Here is a 9,214-nt window from a genome sequence, read left to right on the forward strand (position 1 = left end):
TTGCTGTTCTTTGAGAAATTGTCCCCAACAAGGTGCTGCTTATTGGCACATAAAGGCAAGAATCTACAACTAATTTTGTTTCAAAAAAAAATCCTTACAAAATATTTTGCAAGGAATTATGAATAGCCAGACAATTCACTGGAATTCTCCAGATTTCTTTATTTAAAAATGATAACAACCCTTCATCAAGAACTGTGTTGAACAGAAACTTCTAGGTGAATTCAAAGTGTTGGAATTTCTGTTGATCACTGCTTCACAAATTACAGTTATTTGCAGCTGTCAGGGTTTGATGTTGTAGGGTGCACTTGATTTTTCAAGAAGCCCGATCTATTCATTAGCAAAACAAGACACTGAAATAAGGAGACAAATATAGAACCTGAAATTAACCCTAAAATCTAAACACAGTATTCTGATGCAGCCAATTGCAGAGACTATGCAGAAAATCAAAACAGAAGGGTTTGTGTTTCCATAAGACAAACACTTTTTAAATTGCATATTCGTTATATAACACTACAGTTGGGCACTGTCTAACATTTAATTCAATACATGCTTGAACCAATTGTGGTTCAAGAAGAATGTAATAAAGCTGAATGAAGAGATGTCGTAAAATTGTAGTACAACGTATTTGTTATAGTTTGCTGTCTACTGTTGTAATAAACACCATGAGAAAAAGTGACTTGGAGTTGAAGCTGTTTATTTGGCTTACAGGTTTTACTCCATCATTTAAGAACACCAAAGCAGGAACTCAAGACTCAAGCAGAAGCCTGGAGGTAGGAACTAAAGCAGAGAACACACAGGAGCCTTGCTTACTGGAGTGCTTTCTCTATCTTGCTCAGCTACTTTTATTATATAGCTTAGGTCCACCTACTTAGGGATCTCACTTCCCACAGTGGGCTGGGCTCTTAAAAAAATCAACCAATTGAGAAAATTCCCCCACAGACGTGCTTACAGGCCAATCTGTTGAATATGATTCCTCAGTTGAAGTTCCTTCCTCCCAAATGACTCTGCTTTGTATCAAGTTGTCAAAAACTAACAGGCAGGACCTTATTCATGTGTTTGTAGTGATTCTGCTATAAATAAAACAACTTCACTACAATTATATAGAGGTATGATTTATACCATTCAATACATTAAATGATATTTGATGAGAACAAATGACAGTTAAATCCATGGCAACCTCATCTGTCTCCTGTCTACTGTGTCTTCACTGTATCATTTTCTTTCTTGTGCTTGCTGCAATCAACACGGCCAGAATATCAATGGCATGTATTCATGTAGCCTAGGTGTGGTTTAGGTTGTGTAAGAACATTCTGTGATATTTCACACAAAAAACAATCACCATATGACTCATTTCCCAGAATATATTTTCATTATTAGATGATGTATGATAACAGCTCTACTATGTTGATTATTGCCTCTTATCATCTTAGGAGTCACTTTACGCTTACAGTATAAATTTAATTTTACATACTGATTGATCACATTTTGAAATGAGACATCTAAACAGATAGAAATTGAACCTCAGATGTTAAGTAATTTGGTATCCAAATGAAGAAAAGGAGGAGTAAAAGTAAGAAAGAAGGAAAGGAAGGAAGGAAGGAAGGAAGGAAGGAAGGAAGGAAGGAAGGAAGGAAGGAAGGAAGGAAGGAAGGAAGGAAGGAAGGAAGAGCTAGAAATGAACAAAACCAGATGGTAAATCCAGATCTTTAAATACAGTTCTACTTATATTCAGCCAGACTAAACTTTGATGTGTCTTTTTATGCTCAGTAAATGAAATTAATCCCATAAATTGGCAACAAGTCATCATATCTTAACATGTTCATCCACATTTAACCACAATGATCCAAACATACTGTGGATATTGATGGGTCCACACTGCCCTTTACATGCTCTATATCACCAACTCCTCTTTGCTAGGACCAGTATTCCTAGGAAATTTGAATAATTGAAATTGAGGTCATGTGAAGGCCAGGAATATACAGACCAATGTAACATTACCATAGGAAATATAAAAGCATTTTTAAACAACCACAAAAATTGTAGAAGCATTTACTGTTGGAACTGTTTAACCAATTAAAAGACTATACACCCCAAGATCCATAAGAGACACAAAATGAAGAAAATAGCAACTAACTGCTTTCTGGCTAGCACAGTTAAGATTTAGAGGGTTTTTTTTTCCCTTGCTATTAGTAGGTAAACACAGAACAGAAGCAAGAGAACATGTACACATACCAATATCAAGTAATTTACATACTAACCTGGATTCATACACTCATTTTAAGGAACAAATTCTACTCTGCTCAGTCAGCTGATGCAACTGCTAATCTCTCAAAAATACACAATGCATGTGCATGCACACTCACACACATGCACACGCACACACACACACACACACACACACACACACACACACACATACACACACACACACACACCAGGAAAATGCTTAACTATGTGTGCTGGCATGCTCCAGCCCAGTCAAATAAACACACAAAACTAATCATCATAAATCTACTCCTTGGTAGCTTGGTACTTAGATTCATCTCTCTAAACTACATTTACTCTTCAAATGTAGATGATAATGAATTCATAATTCCATCTTACATGATATAAGTATTCCATATATGACCAAAAACTCACAGGTCTCCTTCCAAGGAATAAAGTAAAGCCCATTATATACACTCTTTAGTGTATCAGAACTGAAGTTCTGCTGTGCAAAATTAACACCACTTAGACACTATTAAATAATGTTAATATGTTATATGTCACATAAGAAGTAAAACAAAGATTTCTGCTCTGTCTTGGCACACACAAAAATATTTGTAAAACAAATAAGGGGGGATACTTATAAGACACTTGTTTCTTCAACTTGAACCAGTTCATAGCTGGTATTTACAACTTCCTCAGCCCCAGACTGTATTCCCATTGCTTCCATATGCATGTATACATATGAGCATCTTGTGGAACGACACAAGCCTGCCAGCTGGTCCAGCACAGTCATTGTCTCAGAAAACTTTACCTCCTTACTATTTTATTGCCTATGGTTCTCAGGAATATAGAACAAAAAAATGGCAATGTAACACAGTCTGTTCATGTCTACTGGAATCCTCAAGAGGTCTCTGTAGGTCATTCTGTGAGTGGATGTGGGAGAGAGCAGGGAGAAGGTTAAATGTGAATAATTTTAGAGTATTAAAAATGTAAAGTGTCAACTCATTCCTTGACTTTTTAATCCATTTCCCAGCACAGCTTTTTTCCTCCTTTCTGAGTTAATCTTCTTTGCTTCAGAGTTAATAGCCATGTCCATTTGGCATCAAATCTCCAAGAACACATTATATGGGTCATCTCTGTATGCTTTGGAGAACTCAACCTTCCTGAACTGTGAGTCAATTTTGATTTCTCAATATCTATGCAAAACAGTTGCTAAATACTAATAATGTAGAAAATGAAACATGCTCAATCATTTGGAATTCTTTATGAGAAAGAACATGAAGGAAAATTTAAATCTGTACAGCTATTTCAGTCTCATATATCTGATCTCCTAATAATCACCACAACTATTTTCTAGCTTGTAGCAAAATCATTAAAACATAATTTAATAATGCAAAGACAGTAATTGTTTCATACACTTTCTTGACCTTCAAGGAAAACAATCCACCCTTGATAGAGTGACTGACTGCGTGGGATTATAGGATGGTAAAATGAGGAGTCTACAGTTGCTTGTTTAGGACGCAGAACAAACACGCTGTCAGAATTCTCTAGAAACACCAGTAGAGACATAAAGTCAGAGATTTTCTACCTGTGTTAAGTTGTGTCAAATACTGGAAAATACTATGGCATATTGAACTAATGTCATTCTATTAAGAGGAGGGTGCATAATTTTGCCCATCCTACTGAAGTTTTATTATGAGAAAATCTAGAATTCCTGCAGCAGGACCCAAAAATCCATCTCTTGGAGTGACTCCCTTTCTGTCACAAACTAGAGCGGTTACCATCACTCATTTCCGACTCATCAAGGGACCATCCTGCCCTTTCCTATTATTGTCACTGTACCAGCTTTCTTCATATGCATTCAATTATTGTGTAGGAGGGGATGTTTTATTAATGAGTGTGCAAATTATTGTGGGAAAATGTCCTGCTTGATAATGCCATCACAGTAAATTGGGAGGAAAAAAGACTTCACTCAGACTCGAAGGTTAAAAGAAGGAAAAAACAGTCAGTGTTCCCTATCTCCTTGTTAGAAAGTACCCACGGCTGTAATGACCACCATGGCTGATGATCACCAGAAACTGATGCTGTAAACTTGATGGCTCCATAAAGCTCCAGTCCTTTGCTGTGACATTGACCTTTGGGAATCCATGTCCTCTTTGCAGGTGGACCTCAGCTTTCTTTGCATAAAACTCCTTTGCTTTTCCTTTCTTTGCTTCAGTTAACATAATCAATGTTGCTTTTGTTATTGCGGCTTCAGTGATTCAGATGATGAAAATCTAATTTTAATATCCTAACAAGCACAATGGAAAATTTATAATTTGAAAGCCTAGACTAAGACAAATACATGATGTGATATGTTCTTCAGCTAAAAGATTCTACTCAAGAAAAAAGTGGAGGAATGTTCAAAGCTTAAATAGAACTGCCAGTCAGCATTCAAATGGCTGTGCTTTCAAAAGGAAAAAATTACCTGTGAAGAACCGTGTTTTTTCATATAAACATATATGTTTATATATGTTATACATATTGGAGACACATATCCAATATTCATTAAATATTAATATACTCTATTATCAATATCTTAACCTTAGAACACCAAAGAAAAAAAGCAGCTCATAACCCTTCCTCTCTGTTTTTTTCTATCCAAAGTCAGACCTACACTTTTAATTTATATACAATGGGAATTGAATGCTTTGTATTAATACAATAGTGAGGAGTGGGATTAAAGAATGGAATACTGAGGTTTAAATTAGCATTTTCCTTATAATGATCAAACCAGTGTTAAATATACTAATCCACTCATGCAGTCAAATCCATCATCTGCAATTACTTTTTATTTCATTGTAAGCCAAGCACCAAGCACAAAGCTACTGAAATGAAAATACAAATAATATTTAAAATTCTAATTGTACAGCACATTGACCTGATCCTTTGGGCACTTGTCCTCTACTATTTTAAAATAAGGTCACAATACTGAAAAGACTTTGATTTTAAAACCAGCCAGGGTTTGCAAATGCCAGCTATCTAAATGTTGGTATTATTTTAAAACATCATTCTCTCTTGGGTTCTATGCTGAATAAAATTATTAGAAATAACAAACGACACAAACACAAGAGATATATAATTGAAGCCAAGTAGGCTCAAGAATGTCTCTGTAGCAAACCTCAAATTCTGTTCAACTGTTATAACATAGAAATAAGCATGCAGTGATGCTGAAAGCCTGCCAGGTTGTTATCAAGTTAAGATAATAGTTAAATTCCTAAAGAAGTAATACTAATGACAACAGGATGTGAAAAGCCTAAGACAGATGAGGATAATAAAGCCACCGGAAAAGGAGAGGACCTCCTAGAGTGAGTGCTGGTAGCTAAAACCAAGAGCAGCTTCATGCATGATTGAAGCAGAAGGGCTGTGAAGAGGAATGGTCAACAGAGAATTTGCCAGGTAATTATAGCTGAGAAGCCGAGCTATTGACTGTTTGTTCTACCTGGAGGGAGGATGTATTCATGAAAGTAGCTTCCAGACAGAAAATCCAACCACTAGATATGAATAAATTGTAAAATGGAAGATAAAGAAGAGGAGGAGAATGATGAAGAGGATGGGGAAGGAGGGAAAGATTCTCAGGTAGCTTATAACTACCAAAGTTAAGCATCCCTTCTAGACATAAGTCAACTTCATGGTCTGATCATGTGATCTCTTCTTTTTCCTCTTTTCTATCTCCTTTCATTTCTCTCTCTCGTCTCTCTTATTCTCCCCCCACCTCTCTCTCTCATTCTCTCCCCTTATCTAGGACTATTGCGATTCAATTTTACATTAACATTCAAAACCAAGAAAAAAAACTTCTCACTTGAGCAGACTGAAGATTAATAAATCCTGGTGCTGTACAGGGAGTGTGGCATGATGTTTTGTAAACAGAAATATAACAAGTAACTAAGTTCTCTGACACAATGATGTGTCAGAAACAAAAAAGGACACAAGGAGTATATGTAACACCTTTCACTTATTTGTGAATCAAGAAAAGGCAAAACTCACCAAAATCAAAAGAATCACTATATAGATTTTATATTTAAGCAATAGAACATTAACCGAGCAAGAATGCAAGAGACGTAACAGAGGAATAATTTTTGGTGTTTTATGGTATACATAAATATGTGAAATTTTTAATTTATATACTAAAGATTTGTACACACCACAGTACACATGTTAACTTGCAAATGTTGCAAAATTCAATGTATTAAAAAAAAAGAGTCATGAGCCTGTTTGTAACAAAAATCATTCCCTGGTCACTATTATATGTATTTGTCTTCTGATTGACATGACTTTCTAGTGTAACATGAATAGTCAAAACATTTTCAAGACAATGAATGTTAACACAATTTTAACTTTAATGAATTGTTCCAGTCAAGTAAAATTAGCTAATGGAAAGTTTTAAACAGTATATAAACATAGAAAACTTTGAATATCAATGTGCTTCAGAGGTTAAAACACAGATATACTCTACATTTTGTTGTTGTTGTTTTTAGTATCTCAACACTCTTCGAGACTTCGCATGCATTATTCATGTTCTAAAAGTGATATGCAGTTACTGATTGGCTGGTGGGATAGTAGGACTATCAAGAATAAAATTCATGTCAGTTGATTTAAAAATGACTGAAATATTCACTAGCCATACTCTAAACATCTATCAAAAAAATACATGAAAGGGCCTTACCTGTGAAGAACAACGATTTTACAATTAATCAAGATAATGAAATGTATATTATGTATTATCCTCTGTGTGATAATTTAGGCAGCACTTCATTTATGGTGTCCAAGCAATCTATACCCTTAATGAATATTTGGGAAATGCTTAGACTACCAGAGATTAACATAGCTGCTGTCTTGGGGTTTTTGTTTGTTTGTTTGTCTGTTTGTTTTTAGCATAGTAGACATTCAGATGTTAACCACATCTACTCTAGGTGAAGATATGCAAACTATAGAAGCAATATAGACATAAACAATCTTCTGTAAAGGACAGGGCACTGCACCCATGAAATCTCAGTAATGTGCCTGCCTCAGCAAGAATTAAACAATGACAGCACCAGTTGACATGCCAATATGAATGTGGTAAATCTCACAAGGCCGCTCTCCTAGATCAAGAGCTACAGACAATTAATGACTGCTAAGAAATAGATATATGTCTTCCCCAGAGGTGAATATGTGAATTGTCTATCTAATACTAAGTGGTCAGCCCTAAACACATAGACATATGTACAACATTAAATGAACTCATCAGGTCATGTATGTGTGTGTAACAGTAATGACTAAAGGAAAAAAGGGCCTAAGAAGTCCACTTCCATGGTCTCTTGGTGATGCTCTATAAATTTTGAACACTGACACTTATCACTGATTTTTAGACCACAGATGATTTGAAATTGGTAGACATCTTCAGGAAAAGCAGATAATAAAATAGGAAAATAGTAATATTACCAGTTTGATTGATTCCCTTTGCAAATACTGACTTAAAAACAAGAAAAGTCAGGTAAAATTTCTGCAGTGACTTTGAATTTTAAGAGGTCATTGGGCAAATTTTCTTAAACATAAAAACTGATAAATAAAATATTGAATTCTTGGAGTGACTCATTTCTTAGCACTCTTTCTTTCCCTGCCCATTCTTTAAACAAGTGAACTTTATCTTCTATAATCTAATGTCATAAAGGCATATTACATTCTCTCGTATTGTCTCCTTTCCAGATTGACACCGGCATTAAGAAATCCTGTATGATATATCATGACCCATGTACAGTAAGTCCCTGTGACTGACCTTCAACACCACTCACTTTTCAGATATTCCATTTTGTGTGAATTTATGTTTATTAAATAGGTAGACACAAATTGTCATTTTATTTCAGCACAATATGCTATGATTTTGGTTATGTATGCAATGCACACAAAATACCAAATGGATAAATGAAAATTTCTAAAATTGATTCAATAATAAATAACTAGAGCAGTTCAATCTGAGAATCACATCATATAAAAAGAAAGAGTGAGTTTTAAGGCAAATAAACTGAGGACTCTCATTCATTCTTTAAATATGATTTAACATGCTCACTCTTCTTATTGGTTCTATGAAGATAAGTGACACAGAGGCAAATGATAAAGGACACATTCCTCCCCATGTAGCTTAAGTTTTCCTGCCTTGTCCACAGTCAGGACAAATCTCTGTCACCTGCCAGTCCCACAGCCGCTCAGACCCAACCAAGTAACACAGTGACTTATATTGCTTACAAACTGTATGGCTGTGGCAGGCTTCTTGCTAACTGTTCTTATAGCTTAAATTAATCCATTTCCATAAATCTATACCTTGCCACGTGGCTCATGGCTTACCGGCATCTTCACATGCTGCTTGTCATGGTGCCAGCTGGCAGTGACTCCTTCTGCCCCCCTGTTCTTTCTTTTCTTCTCTCTGTTAGTCCCACCTATACTTCCTGCCTAGCCACTGGCCAATCAGTGTTTTATTTATTGACCAATCAGAGCAATTTGACATACAGACCATCCCATAGCATCCCCACACTGTGCACCTTTCAGCTTTTCCATCAGTTTCTCCATTACTCTATTGTTGCTTCCATCTTGACCACTGTGAATGAGGTTCAGAAATCCTAATCCCATTTTTATATTTTTTTACAAATGCACTCAAAAGTTTCTTAAAATGCAAAGCAAAAGAGCATACATAAAAGATCACATGAGAATCGGTGAAATATACTTTATTTAAATGCAGTTCTCTGTTGCACTAGATGTTCCTCAAAGGTATCAAAGAAAGAGTTTCAGTTCCAATGCATTACTTGCCCAGTGGTGAAAGGCTCTACAGGGTGGCAATTTCCACCTAGTCCAACTCCTACCTATGAATAGCTCCCTTTGAATCACCCTTACTTCTGTTTTGACTCAATTCCATTGCAAAAAGAAGAGTCCTATGGGCAAGGGGCTTTTCTGCTCTCTAGTTATCAGCAGCATGCCTCTCCAGTTTACAGGT

The 9,214-nt window shown here is 35.8% G+C and overlaps 1 long non-coding RNA gene across 1 annotated transcript; it reads left to right on the forward strand.

Annotated features, from left to right (window-relative positions):
- The first annotated feature begins 708 nt into the window (after nt 1-708).
- LOC143268954 (uncharacterized) lies at nt 709-8,021 on the forward strand. Its single transcript, XR_013045204.1, has 3 exons — nt 709-770; nt 3,286-3,378; nt 7,936-8,021. It is a non-coding gene; the product is annotated as an uncharacterized LOC143268954 (long non-coding RNA).
- The last annotated feature ends 1,193 nt before the right edge of the window (nt 8,022-9,214 follow it).

The sequence above is a fragment of the Peromyscus maniculatus genome, chromosome 16 (genome assembly GCF_049852395.1).
Source record: "Peromyscus maniculatus bairdii isolate BWxNUB_F1_BW_parent chromosome 16, HU_Pman_BW_mat_3.1, whole genome shotgun sequence".
Lineage (NCBI taxonomy): Eukaryota > Metazoa > Chordata > Mammalia > Rodentia > Cricetidae > Peromyscus > Peromyscus maniculatus.